Source organism: Hyla sarda, unplaced genomic scaffold (assembly GCF_029499605.1).
Source record: "Hyla sarda isolate aHylSar1 unplaced genomic scaffold, aHylSar1.hap1 scaffold_373, whole genome shotgun sequence".
Classification (NCBI taxonomy): domain Eukaryota; kingdom Metazoa; phylum Chordata; class Amphibia; order Anura; family Hylidae; genus Hyla; species Hyla sarda.
In genome coordinates, this window is record NW_026610392.1 from 43,552 (window position 1) to 58,032 (window position 14,481).

General features: G+C 45.7%; 1 protein-coding gene and 6 non-coding genes across 7 annotated transcripts in view; all 7 read left to right on the forward strand.

Annotated features, from left to right (window-relative positions):
- Nucleotides 1-14,481, forward strand: part of LOC130332183 (uncharacterized) — a 52,124-nt gene that overhangs the window by 24,339 nt on the left and 13,304 nt on the right. The gene's annotated exons all lie outside the window — the stretch shown is intronic.
- Nucleotides 1,244-1,434, forward strand: LOC130332275 (U2 spliceosomal RNA). Its single transcript, XR_008874988.1, has one exon. It is a non-coding gene; the product is annotated as a U2 spliceosomal RNA (small nuclear RNA).
- Nucleotides 3,524-3,714, forward strand: LOC130332276 (U2 spliceosomal RNA). The gene has a single exon (XR_008874989.1). It is a non-coding gene; the product is annotated as a U2 spliceosomal RNA (small nuclear RNA).
- LOC130332277 (U2 spliceosomal RNA) lies at nt 5,773-5,963 on the forward strand. The gene has a single exon (XR_008874990.1). It is a non-coding gene; the product is annotated as a U2 spliceosomal RNA (small nuclear RNA).
- Nucleotides 8,054-8,244, forward strand: LOC130332279 (U2 spliceosomal RNA). The gene has a single exon (XR_008874992.1). It is a non-coding gene; the product is annotated as a U2 spliceosomal RNA (small nuclear RNA).
- LOC130332280 (U2 spliceosomal RNA) lies at nt 10,333-10,523 on the forward strand. Its single transcript, XR_008874993.1, has one exon. It is a non-coding gene; the product is annotated as a U2 spliceosomal RNA (small nuclear RNA).
- On the forward strand, nt 12,604-12,794 carry LOC130332281 (U2 spliceosomal RNA). Its single transcript, XR_008874994.1, has one exon. It is a non-coding gene; the product is annotated as a U2 spliceosomal RNA (small nuclear RNA).

Here is a 14,481-nt window from a genome sequence, read left to right on the forward strand (position 1 = left end):
TCTAGAAGCTAAAGTCGCAGAAATGTCACACATATTTGGCCTGCAACTTTCTGTGCGACAAATTCAGACAGGAAAAATCAGTATAAATCCTTAGAAAATTATCCCCCAGTGTCTCCATCTGCTGGCGGTATTGAATAAGCATTGCTGCACTGATGGGGTATGCATTAGACGAAAAAAAAAGAAGAAAAAGAAGAATAATACGCCCAGAAAAGAGGCGAAAAGGAGAAAAACGTAAAAAAACGTGAAAAAAAAGTAAGAGGAAGAGAAGGGAAAAAAAGGTGGAAATGGGTTTAAAAGTGATTTCGGCGGAGAAATATATATATATATATATATATATATATATATATATATATATATATATATATATATATGTGCACACACACACATAGATATAAACGTATTCTCCGTTGAGATATTGCAGCCGCTGCTGTGTCCAGGCCCAGGAGCCTTAGCACTGTGCTGTGATGTCACTCAATACCACTGACATCACTAGGTGTAAACAACATCTCTCCTTTGCTGTGTATGTGACTATGGAGCTGTTTGGTGATGTCGTCTATTACGGCCTTCATAGAAGCAACAGGAGATTGTTGCATCCATCTTGAACCCTCAGAACTACAGTGCTATGATGTCACTCACTTCCACAGGCCTTGCAGAGTGTAAACAACAACAACCCAGCTTTGTTGTGTATGTAACCATAGGGATTTGTGATGTCACCTAGAACCTTCACAGCAGCGACAGCTTTATGAGGAGCATCAGCACTGCTCTGCCTGAGCAGAACCATCACCGCCATAGGTTGTCAAATAACCCGGATTTAACCCACACAGGTAAGTCCAATGGGGTGCAGGCATGTCCTCTATGCTTACAGCTTCCCGTGGGTGTTGGTTTGATACCGTTTGGGGACAGCCAAGGAGGCATCTGCAGGCAACAAAGGTAGGTGTGTGCTTGTGTGTGTGTTTCCTATGCAGATCCTAAGCCCAGTGTCACATGCAAGTAGGAGGAGTAAGAAGGGTTCCTGGCAAATCCGGGTTATGGATTGCATTTAAAAAGGCCCCGTGGGAGTGCAATGGGCCCCTGTCTTGCTGCTTAGCAATAATGGTATGGGTTTAGGTTCTGCTGTGTGTACTGGTGGTTGACTGCCCCCCAGCCCAGAGTGTGCATGGAAAATTGTCTGGCAGCCTCCCTGACAGCAAGCAGTGATAGTGCCCATGAAGGGGACCTTGTTGGGCCCGCCCCTTTCACGGTTATCGCTTCTCGGCCTTTTGGCTAAGATCAAGTGTAGTATCTGTTCTTATCAGTTTAATATCTGATACGTCCCCTATCTGGGGACCATATATTAAATGGATTTTTGAGAACGGGGGCCGATTTCGAAGCTTGCTTCCGTCGCCCTATGCATTGACCCGATATGGCAGTATCTTCGGGTACAGTGCACCACCCCCTTACAGGGTTAAAAAGAAAGATTCCTACTTTCATTGCTACCTGCTTGCTGGCTAGCCAGCTAGCCAGCCCTGTGGGCCTTGCTGCTGCTGCAGCCAAAAAACAAAAGGTGGTGCTGCTGCTGCTTCTGCTGCTTCTGCTTCTGCTTGTGTCTGGCCCCTGTTGGAGCGTCCAGGCACAGGACTTCTGCTGCTGCTGACTAAATGGCCTCCTTAATTGGATCATTTGAGTAGCCAGCACACCTGTGCAGGTAGGGCATGACATGATAGGCAGCTGCCTTGATAGCGGGTGGGTGCTGAATGTTCCTAATTGACAAAATAAGATTAATGCTTATGAAGAAATATAAAATCTCATCCCTTCCCCAATATCGCGCCACACCCCTACCCCTTAATTCCCTGGTTGAACTTGATGGACATATGTCTTTTTTCGACCGTACTAACTATGTAACTATGTAACATAACATGGGGGGGGGGGGGGTCTCCTGGCTGTTCACACAGGTGTGTCATTGCTGTACATTGACCATGCATTGCTTCTGTGGTATTGCAAAGGCAAAGACAAATGCTTCCAGCCATCCATTGCACTAATGGATTGGTCATCAGCTGGCTGTCTATGTCCCGCATCAATATAGACCAAAGTACAGAGGGTTAGGCTATGCTATTGTGCACCTACCTGATGCATCAGAAGGTGCGAGGCCCTTGCTAAATTCTGTGCACAGACTTTGAGATCTATGCTTTAGACTGTATCTAAACCTGCTCCAACATGGACTGACATTCTGGCCTACTTTCAGCCGATGCGACTTGTCTGTCGCTGAACAGTCGCTTTTTATGTATTCAGCACCTATGTATAATGTTGTAAAAATGCTCTAGAAGTTAAAGTCGCAGAAATGTCACACATATTTGGCCTGCAACTTTCTGTGCGACAAATTCAGACAGGAAAAATCAGTATAAATCCTTAGAAAATTATCCCCCAGTGTCTCCATCTGCTGGCGGTATTGAATAAGCATTGCTGCACTGATGGGGTATGCATTAGACGAAAAAAAAGAAGAAAAAGAAGAATAATACGCCCAGAAAAGAGGCGAAAAGGAGAAAAACGTAAAAAAACGTGAAAAAAAAGTAAGAGGAAGAGAAGGGAAAAAAAGGTGGAAATGGGTTTAAAAGTGATTTCGGCGGAGAAATATATATATATATATATATATATATATATATATATATATATATGCGCACACACACACATAGATATAAACGTATTCTCCGTTGAGATATTGCAGCCGCTGCTGTGTCCAGGCCCAGGAGCCTTAGCACTGTGCTGTGATGTCACTCAATACCACTGACATCACTAGGTGTAAACAACATCTCTCCTTTGCTGTGTATGTGACTATGGAGCTGTTTGGTGATGTCGTCTATTACGGCCTTCATAGAAGCAACAGGAGATTGTTGCATCCATCTTGAACCCTCAGAACTACAGTGCTATGATGTCACTCACTTCCACAGGCCTTGCAGAGTGTAAACAACAACAACCCAGCTTTGTTGTGTATGTAACCATAGGGATTTGTGATGTCACCTAGAACCTTCACAGCAGCGACAGCTTTATGAGGAGCATCAGCACTGCTCTGCCTGAGCAGAACCATCACCGCCATAGGTTGTCAAATAACCCGGATTTAACCCACACAGGTAAGTCCAATGGGGTGCAGGCATGTCCTCTATGCTTACAGCTTCCCGTGGGTGTTGGTTTGATACCGTTTGGGGACAGCCAAGGAGGCATCTGCAGGCAACAAAGGTAGGTGTGTGCTTGTGTGTGTGTTTCCTATGCAGATCCTAAGCCCAGTGTCACATGCAAGTAGGAGGAGTAAGAAGGGTTCCTGGCAAATCCGGGTTATGGATTGCATTTAAAAAGGCCCCGTGGGAGTGCAATGGGCCCCTGTCTTGCTGCTTAGCAATAATGGTATGGGTTTAGGTTCTGCTGTGTGTACTGGTGGTTGACTGCCCCCCAGCCCAGAGTGTGCATGGAAAATTGTCTGGCAGCCTCCCTGACAGCAAGCAGTGATAGTGCCCATGAAGGGGACCTTGTTGGGCCCGCCCCTTTCACGGTTATCGCTTCTCGGCCTTTTGGCTAAGATCAAGTGTAGTATCTGTTCTTATCAGTTTAATATCTGATACGTCCCCTATCTGGGGACCATATATTAAATGGATTTTTGAGAACGGGGGCCGATTTCGAAGCTTGCTTCCGTCGCCCTATGCATTGACCCGATATGGCAGTATCTTCGGGTACAGTGCACCACCCCCTTACAGGGTTAAAAAGAAAGATTCCTACTTTCATTGCTACCTGCTTGCTGGCTAGCCAGCTAGCCAGCCCTGTGGGCCTTGCTGCTGCTGCAGCCAAAAAACAAAAGGTGGTGCTGCTGCTGCTTCTGCTGCTTCTGCTTCTGCTTGTGTCTGGCCCCTGTTGGAGCGTCCAGGCACAGGACTTCTGCTGCTGCTGACTAAATGGCCTCCTTAATTGGATCATTTGAGTAGCCAGCCTTGATAGCGGGTGGGTGCTGAATGTTCCTAATTGACAAAATAAGATTAATGCTTATGAAGAAATATAAAATCTCATCCCTTCCCCAATATCGCGCCACACCCCTACCCCTTAATTCCCTGGTTGAACTTGATGGACATATGTCTTTTTTCGACCGTACTAACTATGTAACTATGTAACATAACATGGGGGGGGGGGGGTCTCCTGGCTGTTCACACAGGTGTGTCATTGCTGTACATTGACCATGCATTGCTTCTGTGGTATTGCAAAGGCAAAGACAAATGCTTCCAGCCATCCATTGCACTAATGGATTGGTCATCAGCTGGCTGTCTATGTCCCGCATCAATATAGACCAAAGTACAGAGGGTTAGGCTATGCTATTGTGCACCTACCTGATGCATCAGAAGGTGCGAGGCCCTTGCTAAATTCTGTGCACAGACTTTGAGATCTATGCTTTAGACTGTATCTAAACCTGCTCCAACATGGACTGACATTCTGGCCTACTTTCAGCCGATGCGACTTGTCTGTCGCTGAACAGTCGCTTTTTATGTATTCAGCACCTATGTATAATGTTGTAAAAATGCTCTAGAAGCTAAAGTCGCAGAAATGTCACACATATTTGGCCTGCAACTTTCTGTGCGACAAATTCAGACAGGAAAAATCAGTATAAATCCTTAGAAAATTATCCCCCAGTGTCTCCATCTGCTGGCGGTATTGAATAAGCATTGCTGCACTGATGGGGTATGCATTAGACGAAAAAAAAAGAAGAAAAAGAAGAATAATACGCCCAGAAAAGAGGCGAAAAGGAGAAAAACGTAAAAAAACGTGAAAAAAAAGTAAGAGGAAGAGAAGGGAAAAAAAGGTGGAAATGGGTTTAAAAGTGATTTCGGCGGAGAAATATATATATATATATATATATATATATATATATATATATATATATATATATGTGCACACACACACATAGATATAAACGTATTCTCCGTTGAGATATTGCAGCCGCTGCTGTGTCCAGGCCCAGGAGCCTTAGCACTGTGCTGTGATGTCACTCAATACCACTGACATCACTAGGTGTAAACAACATCTCTCCTTTGCTGTGTATGTGACTATGGAGCTGTTTGGTGATGTCGTCTATTACGGCCTTCATAGAAGCAACAGGAGATTGTTGCATCCATCTTGAACCCTCAGAACTACAGTGCTATGATGTCACTCACTTCCACAGGCCTTGCAGAGTGTAAACAACAACAACCCAGCTTTGTTGTGTATGTAACCATAGGGATTTGTGATGTCACCTAGAACCTTCACAGCAGCGACAGCTTTATGAGGAGCATCAGCACTGCTCTGCCTGAGCAGAACCATCACCGCCATAGGTTGTCAAATAACCCGGATTTAACCCACACAGGTAAGTCCAATGGGGTGCAGGCATGTCCTCTATGCTTACAGCTTCCCGTGGGTGTTGGTTTGATACCGTTTGGGGACAGCCAAGGAGGCATCTGCAGGCAACAAAGGTAGGTGTGTGCTTGTGTGTGTGTTTCCTATGCAGATCCTAAGCCCAGTGTCACATGCAAGTAGGAGGAGTAAGAAGGGTTCCTGGCAAATCCGGGTTATGGATTGCATTTAAAAAGGCCCCGTGGGAGTGCAATGGGCCCCTGTCTTGCTGCTTAGCAATAATGGTATGGGTTTAGGTTCTGCTGTGTGTACTGGTGGTTGACTGCCCCCCAGCCCAGAGTGTGCATGGAAAATTGTCTGGCAGCCTCCCTGACAGCAAGCAGTGATAGTGCCCATGAAGGGGACCTTGTTGGGCCCGCCCCTTTCACGGTTATCGCTTCTCGGCCTTTTGGCTAAGATCAAGTGTAGTATCTGTTCTTATCAGTTTAATATCTGATACGTCCCCTATCTGGGGACCATATATTAAATGGATTTTTGAGAACGGGGGCCGATTTCGAAGCTTGCTTCCGTCGCCCTATGCATTGACCCGATATGGCAGTATCTTCGGGTACAGTGCACCACCCCCTTACAGGGTTAAAAAGAAAGATTCCTACTTTCATTGCTACCTGCTTGCTGGCTAGCCAGCTAGCCAGCCCTGTGGGCCTTGCTGCTGCTGCAGCCAAAAAACAAAAGGTGGTGCTGCTGCTGCTTCTGCTGCTTCTGCTTCTGCTTGTGTCTGGCCCCTGTTGGAGCGTCCAGGCACAGGACTTCTGCTGCTGCTGACTAAATGGCCTCCTTAATTGGATCATTTGAGTAGCCAGCACACCTGTGCAGGTAGGGCATGACATGATAGGCAGCTGCCTTGATAGCGGGTGGGTGCTGAATGTTCCTAATTGACAAAATAAGATTAATGCTTATGAAGAAATATAAAATCTCATCCCTTCCCCAATATCGCGCCACACCCCTACCCCTTAATTCCCTGGTTGAACTTGATGGACATATGTCTTTTTTCGACCGTACTAACTATGTAACTATGTAACATAACATGGGGGGGGGGGGGGGTCTCCTGGCTGTTCACACAGGTGTGTCATTGCTGTACATTGACCATGCATTGCTTCTGTGGTATTGCAAAGGCAAAGACAAATGCTTCCAGCCATCCATTGCACTAATGGATTGGTCATCAGCTGGCTGTCTATGTCCCGCATCAATATAGACCAAAGTACAGAGGGTTAGGCTATGCTATTGTGCACCTACCTGATGCATCAGAAGGTGCGAGGCCCTTGCTAAATTCTGTGCACAGACTTTGAGATCTATGCTTTAGACTGTATCTAAACCTGCTCCAACATGCACTGACATTCTGGCCTACTTTCAGCCGATGCGACTTGTCTGTCGCTGAACAGTCGCTTTTTATGTATTCAGCACCTATGTATAATGTTGTAAAAATGCTCTAGAAGTTAAAGTCGCAGAAATGTCACACATATTTGGCCTGCAACTTTCTGTGCGACAAATTCAGACAGGAAAAATCAGTATAAATCCTTAGAAAATTATCCCCCAGTGTCTCCATCTGCTGGCGGTATTGAATAAGCATTGCTGCACTGATGGGGTATGCATTAGACGAAAAAAAAGAAGAAAAAGAAGAATAATACGCCCAGAAAAGAGGCGAAAAGGAGAAAAACGTAAAAAAACGTGAAAAAAAAGTAAGAGGAAGAGAAGGGAAAAAAAGGTGGAAATGGGTTTAAAAGTGATTTCGGCGGAGAAATATATATATATATATATATATATATATATATATATATATATATGCGCACACACACACATAGATATAAACGTATTCTCCGTTGAGATATTGCAGCCGCTGCTGTGTCCAGGCCCAGGAGCCTTAGCACTGTGCTGTGATGTCACTCAATACCACTGACATCACTAGGTGTAAACAACATCTCTCCTTTGCTGTGTATGTGACTATGGAGCTGTTTGGTGATGTCGTCTATTACGGCCTTCATAGAAGCAACAGGAGATTGTTGCATCCATCTTGAACCCTCAGAACTACAGTGCTATGATGTCACTCACTTCCACAGGCCTTGCAGAGTGTAAACAACAACAACCCAGCTTTGTTGTGTATGTAACCATAGGGATTTGTGATGTCACCTAGAACCTTCACAGCAGCGACAGCTTTATGAGGAGCATCAGCACTGCTCTGCCTGAGCAGAACCATCACCGCCATAGGTTGTCAAATAACCCGGATTTAACCCACACAGGTAAGTCCAATGGGGTGCAGGCATGTCCTCTATGCTTACAGCTTCCCGTGGGTGTTGGTTTGATACCGTTTGGGGACAGCCAAGGAGGCATCTGCAGGCAACAAAGGTAGGTGTGTGCTTGTGTGTGTGTTTCCTATGCAGATCCTAAGCCCAGTGTCACATGCAAGTAGGAGGAGTAAGAAGGGTTCCTGGCAAATCCGGGTTATGGATTGCATTTAAAAAGGCCCCGTGGGAGTGCAATGGGCCCCTGTCTTGCTGCTTAGCAATAATGGTATGGGTTTAGGTTCTGCTGTGTGTACTGGTGGTTGACTGCCCCCCAGCCCAGAGTGTGCATGGAAAATTGTCTGGCAGCCTCCCTGACAGCAAGCAGTGATAGTGCCCATGAAGGGGACCTTGTTGGGCCCGCCCCTTTCACGGTTATCGCTTCTCGGCCTTTTGGCTAAGATCAAGTGTAGTATCTGTTCTTATCAGTTTAATATCTGATACGTCCCCTATCTGGGGACCATATATTAAATGGATTTTTGAGAACGGGGGCCGATTTCGAAGCTTGCTTCCGTCGCCCTATGCATTGACCCGATATGGCAGTATCTTCGGGTACAGTGCACCACCCCCTTACAGGGTTAAAAAGAAAGATTCCTACTTTCATTGCTACCTGCTTGCTGGCTAGCCAGCTAGCCAGCCCTGTGGGCCTTGCTGCTGCTGCAGCCAAAAAACAAAAGGTGGTGCTGCTGCTGCTTCTGCTGCTTCTGCTTGTGTCTGGCCCCTGTTGGAGCGTCCAGGCACAGGACTTCTGCTGCTGCTGACTAAATGGCCTCCTTAATTGGATCATTTGAGTAGCCAGCACACCTGTGCAGGTAGGGCATGACATGATAGGCAGCTGCCTTGATAGCGGGTGGGTGCTGAATGTTCCTAATTGACAAAATAAGATTAATGCTTATGAAGAAATATAAAATCTCATCCCTTCCCCAATATCGCACCACACCCCTACCCCTTAATTCCCTGGTTGAACTTGATGGACATATGTCTTTTTTCGACCGTACTAACTATGTAACTATGTAACATAACATGGGGGGGGGGGGGGGTCTCCTGGCTGTTCACACAGGTGTGTCATTGCTGTACATTGACCATGCATTGCTTCTGTGGTATTGCAAAGGCAAAGACAAATGCTTCCAGCCATCCATTGCACTAATGGATTGGTCATCAGCTGGCTGTCTATGTCCCGCATCAATATAGACCAAAGTACAGAGGGTTAGGCTATGCTATTGTGCACCTACCTGATGCATCAGAAGGTGCGAGGCCCTTGCTAAATTCTGTGCACAGACTTTGAGATCTATGCTTTAGACTGTATCTAAACCTGCTCCAACATGGACTGACATTCTGGCCTACTTTCAGCCGATGCGACTTGTCTGTCGCTGAACAGTCGCTTTTTATGTATTCAGCACCTATGTATAATGTTGTAAAAATGCTCTAGAAGCTAAAGTCGCAGAAATGTCACACATATTTGGCCTGCAACTTTCTGTGCGACAAATTCAGACAGGAAAAATCAGTATAAATCCTTAGAAAATTATCCCCCAGTGTCTCCATCTGCTGGCGGTATTGAATAAGCATTGCTGCACTGATGGGGTATGCATTAGACGAAAAAAAAGAAGAAAAAGAAGAATAATACGCCCAGAAAAGAGGCGAAAAGGAGAAAAACGTAAAAAAACGTGAAAAAAAAGTAAGAGGAAGAGAAGGGAAAAAAAGGTGGAAATGGGTTTAAAAGTGATTTCGGCGGAGAAATATATATATATATATATATATATATATATATATATATATATATATATGCGCACACACACACATAGATATAAACGTATTCTCCGTTGAGATATTGCAGCCGCTGCTGTGTCCAGGCCAAGGAGCCTTAGCACTGTGCTGTGATGTCACTCAATACCACTGACATCACTAGGTGTAAACAACATCTCTCCTTTGCTGTGTATGTGACTATGGAGCTGTTTGGTGATGTCGTCTATTACGGCCTTCATAGAAGCAACAGGAGATTGTTGCATCCATCTTGAACCCTCAGAACTACAGTGCTATGATGTCACTCACTTCCACAGGCCTTGCAGAGTGTAAACAACAACAACCCAGCTTTGTTGTGTATGTAACCATAGGGATTTGTGATGTCACCTAGAACCTTCACAGCAGCGACAGCTTTATGAGGAGCATCAGCACTGCTCTGCCTGAGCAGAACCATCACCGCCATAGGTTGTCAAATAACCCGGATTTAACCCACACAGGTAAGTCCAATGGGGTGCAGGCATGTCCTCTATGCTTACAGCTTCCCGTGGGTGTTGGTTTGATACCGTTTGGGGACAGCCAAGGAGGCATCTGCAGGCAACAAAGGTAGGTGTGTGCTTGTGTGTGTGTTTCCTATGCAGATCCTAAGCCCAGTGTCACATGCAAGTAGGAGGAGTAAGAAGGGTTCCTGGCAAATCCGGGTTATGGATTGCATTTAAAAAGGCCCCGTGGGAGTGCAATGGGCCCCTGTCTTGCTGCTTAGCAATAATGGTATGGGTTTAGGTTCTGCTGTGTGTACTGGTGGTTGACTGCCCCCCAGCCCAGAGTGTGCATGGAAAATTGTCTGGCAGCCTCCCTGACAGCAAGCAGTGATAGTGCCCATGAAGGGGACCTTGTTGGGCCCGCCCCTTTCACGGTTATCGCTTCTCGGCCTTTTGGCTAAGATCAAGTGTAGTATCTGTTCTTATCAGTTTAATATCTGATACGTCCCCTATCTGGGGACCATATATTAAATGGATTTTTGAGAACGGGGGCCGATTTCGAAGCTTGCTTCCGTCGCCCTATGCATTGACCCGATATGGCAGTATCTTCGGGTACAGTGCACCACCCCCTTACAGGGTTAAAAAGAAAGATTCCTACTTTCATTGCTACCTGCTTGCTGGCTAGCCAGCTAGCCAGCCCTGTGGGCCTTGCTGCTGCTGCAGCCAAAAAACAAAAGGTGGTGCTGCTGCTGCTTCTGCTGCTTCTGCTTCTGCTTGTGTCTGGCCCCTGTTGGAGCGTCCAGGCACAGGACTTCTGCTGCTGCTGACTAAATGGCCTCCTTAATTGGATCATTTGAGTAGCCAGCACACCTGTGCAGGTAGGGCATGACATGATAGGCAGCTGCCTTGATAGCGGGTGGGTGCTGAATGTTCCTAATTGACAAAATAAGATTAATGCTTATGAAGAAATATAAAATCTCATCCCTTCCCCAATATCGCGCCACACCCCTACCCCTTAATTCCCTGGTTGAACTTGATGGACATATGTCTTTTTTCGACCGTACTAACTATGTAACTATGTAACATAACATGGGGGGGGGGGTCTCCTGGCTGTTCACACAGGTGTGTCATTGCTGTACATTGACCATGCATTGCTTCTGTGGTATTGCAAAGGCAAAGACAAATGCTTCCAGCCATCCATTGCACTAATGGATTGGTCATCAGCTGGCTGTCTATGTCCCGCATCAATATAGACCAAAGTACAGAGGGTTAGGCTATGCTATTGTGCACCTACCTGATGCATCAGAAGGTGCGAGGCCCTTGCTAAATTCTGTGCACAGACTTTGAGATCTATGCTTTAGACTGTATCTAAACCTGCTCCAACATGGACTGACATTCTGGCCTACTTTCAGCCGATGCGACTTGTCTGTCGCTGAACAGTCGCTTTTTATGTATTCAGCACCTATGTATAATGTTGTAAAAATGCTCTAGAAGCTAAAGTCGCAGAAATGTCACACATATTTGGCCTGCAACTTTCTGTGCGACAAATTCAGACAGGAAAAATCAGTATAAATCCTTAGAAAATTATCCCCCAGTGTCTCCATCTGCTGGCGGTATTGAATAAGCATTGCTGCACTGATGGGGTATGCATTAGACGAAAAAAAAGAAGAAAAAGAAGAATAATACGCCCAGAAAAGAGGCGAAAAGGAGAAAAACGTAAAAAAACGTGAAAAAAAAGTAAGAGGAAGAGAAGGGAAAAAAAGGTGGAAATGGGTTTAAAAGTGATTTTGGCGGACAAATATATATATATATATATATATATATATATATATATATGCGCACACACACACATAGATATAAACGTATTCTCCGTTGAGATATTGCAGCCGCTGCTGTGTCCAGGCCCAGGAGCCTTAGCACTGTGCTGTGATGTCACTCAATACCACTGACATCACTAGGTGTAAACAACATCTCTCCTTTGCTGTGTATGTGACTATGGAGCTGTTTGGTGATGTCGTCTATTACGGCCTTCATAGAAGCAACAGGAGATTGTTGCATCCATCTTGAACCCTCAGAACTACAGTGCTATGATGTCACTCACTTCCACAGGCCTTGCAGAGTGTAAACAACAACAACCCAGCTTTGTTGTGTATGTAACCATAGGGATTTGTGATGTCACCTAGAACCTTCACAGCAGCGACAGCTTTATGAGGAGCATCAGCACTGCTCTGCCTGAGCAGAACCATCACCGCCATAGGTTGTCAAATAACCCGGATTTAACCCACACAGGTAAGTCCAATGGGGTGCAGGCATGTCCTCTATGCTTACAGCTTCCCGTGGGTGTTGGTTTGATACCGTTTGGGGACAGCCAAGGAGGCATCTGCAGGCAACAAAGGTAGGTGTGTGCTTGTGTGTGTGTTTCCTATGCAGATCCTAAGCCCAGTGTCACATGCAAGTAGGAGGAGTAAGAAGGGTTCCTGGCAAATCCGGGTTATGGATTGCATTTAAAAAGGCCCCGTGGGAGTGCAATGGGCCCCTGTCTTGCTGCTTAGCAATAATGGTATGGGTTTAGGTTCTGCTGTGTGTACTGGTGGTTGACTGCCCCCCAGCCCAGAGTGTGCATGGAAAATTGTCTGGCAGCCTCCCTGACAGCAAGCAGTGATAGTGCCCATGAAGGGGACCTTGTTGGGCCCGCCCCTTTCACGGTTATCGCTTCTCGGCCTTTTGGCTAAGATCAAGTGTAGTATCTGTTCTTATCAGTTTAATATCTGATACGTCCCCTATCTGGGGACCATATATTAAATGGATTTTTGAGAACGGGGGCCGATTTCGAAGCTTGCTTCCGTCGCCCTATGCATTGACCCGATATGGCAGTATCTTCGGGTACAGTGCACCACCCCCTTACAGGGTTAAAAAGAAAGATTCCTACTTTCATTGCTACCTGCTTGCTGGCTAGCCAGCTAGCCAGCCCTGTGGGCCTTGCTGCTGCTGCAGCCAAAAAACAAAAGGTGGTGCTGCTGCTGCTTCTGCTGCTTCTGCTTCTGCTTGTGTCTGGCCCCTGTTGGAGCGTCCAGGCACAGGACTTCTGCTGCTGCTGACTAAATGGCCTCCTTAATTGGATCATTTGAGTAGCCAGCACACCTGTGCAGGTAGGGCATGACATGATAGGCAGCTGCCTTGATAGCGGGTGGGTGCTGAATGTTCCTAATTGACAAAATAAGATTAATGCTTATGAAGAAATATAAAATCTCATCCCTTCCCCAATATCGCGCCACACCCCTACCCCTTAATTCCCTGGTTGAACTTGATGGACATATGTCTTTTTTCGACCGTACTAACTATGTAACTATGTAACATAACATGGGGGGGGGGGGGGTCTCCTGGCTGTTCACACAGGTGTGTCATTGCTGTACATTGACCATGCATTGCTTCTGTGGTATTGCAAAGGCAAAGACAAATGCTTCCAGCCATCCATTGCACTAATGGATTGGTCATCAGCTGGCTGTCTATGTCCCGCATCAATATAGACCAAAGTACAGAGGGTTAGGCTATGCTATTGTGCACCTACCTGATGCATCAGAAGGTGCGAGGCCCTTGCTAAATTCTGTGCACAGACTTTGAGATCTATGCTTTAGACTGTATCTAAACCTGCTCCAACATGGACTGACATTCTGGCCTACTTTCAGCCGATGCGACTTGTCTGTCGCTGAACAGTCGCTTTTTATGTATTCAGCACCTATGTATAATGTTGTAAAAATGCTCTAGAAGCTAAAGTCGCAGAAATGTCACACATATTTGGCCTGCAACTTTCTGTGCGACAAATTCAGACAGGAAAAATCAGTATAAATCCTTAGAAAATTATCCCCCAGTGTCTCCATCTGCTGGCGGTATTGAATAAGCATTGCTGCACTGATGGGGTATGCATTAGACGAAAAAAAAGAAGAAAAAGAAGAATAATACGCCCAGAAAAGAGGCGAAAAGGAGAAAAACGTAAAAAAACGTGAAAAAAAAGTAAGAGGAAGAGAAGGGAAAAAAAGGTGGAAATGGGTTTAAAAGTGATTTCGGCGGAGAAATATATATATATATATATATATATATATATATATATATATATATATATATATATGCGCACACACACACATAGATATAAACGTATTCTCCGTTGAGATATTGCAGCCGCTGCTGTGTCCAGGCCCAGGAGCCTTAGCACTGTGCTGTGATGTCACTCAATACCACTGACATCACTAGGTGTAAACAACATCTCTCCTTTGCTGTGTATGTGACTATGGAGCTGTTTGGTGATGTCGTCTATTACGGCCTTCATAGAAGCAACAGGAGATTGTTGCATCCATCTTGAACCCTCAGAACTACAGTGCTATGATGTCACTCACTTCCACAGGCCTTGCAGAGTGTAAACAACAACAACCCAGCTTTGTTGTGTATGTAACCATAGGGATTTGTGATGTCACCTAGAACCTTCACAGCAGCGACAGCTTTATGAGGAGCATCAGCACTGCTCTGCCTGAGCAGAACCATCACCGCCATAGGTTGTCAAATAACCCGGATTTAACCCACACAGGTAAGTC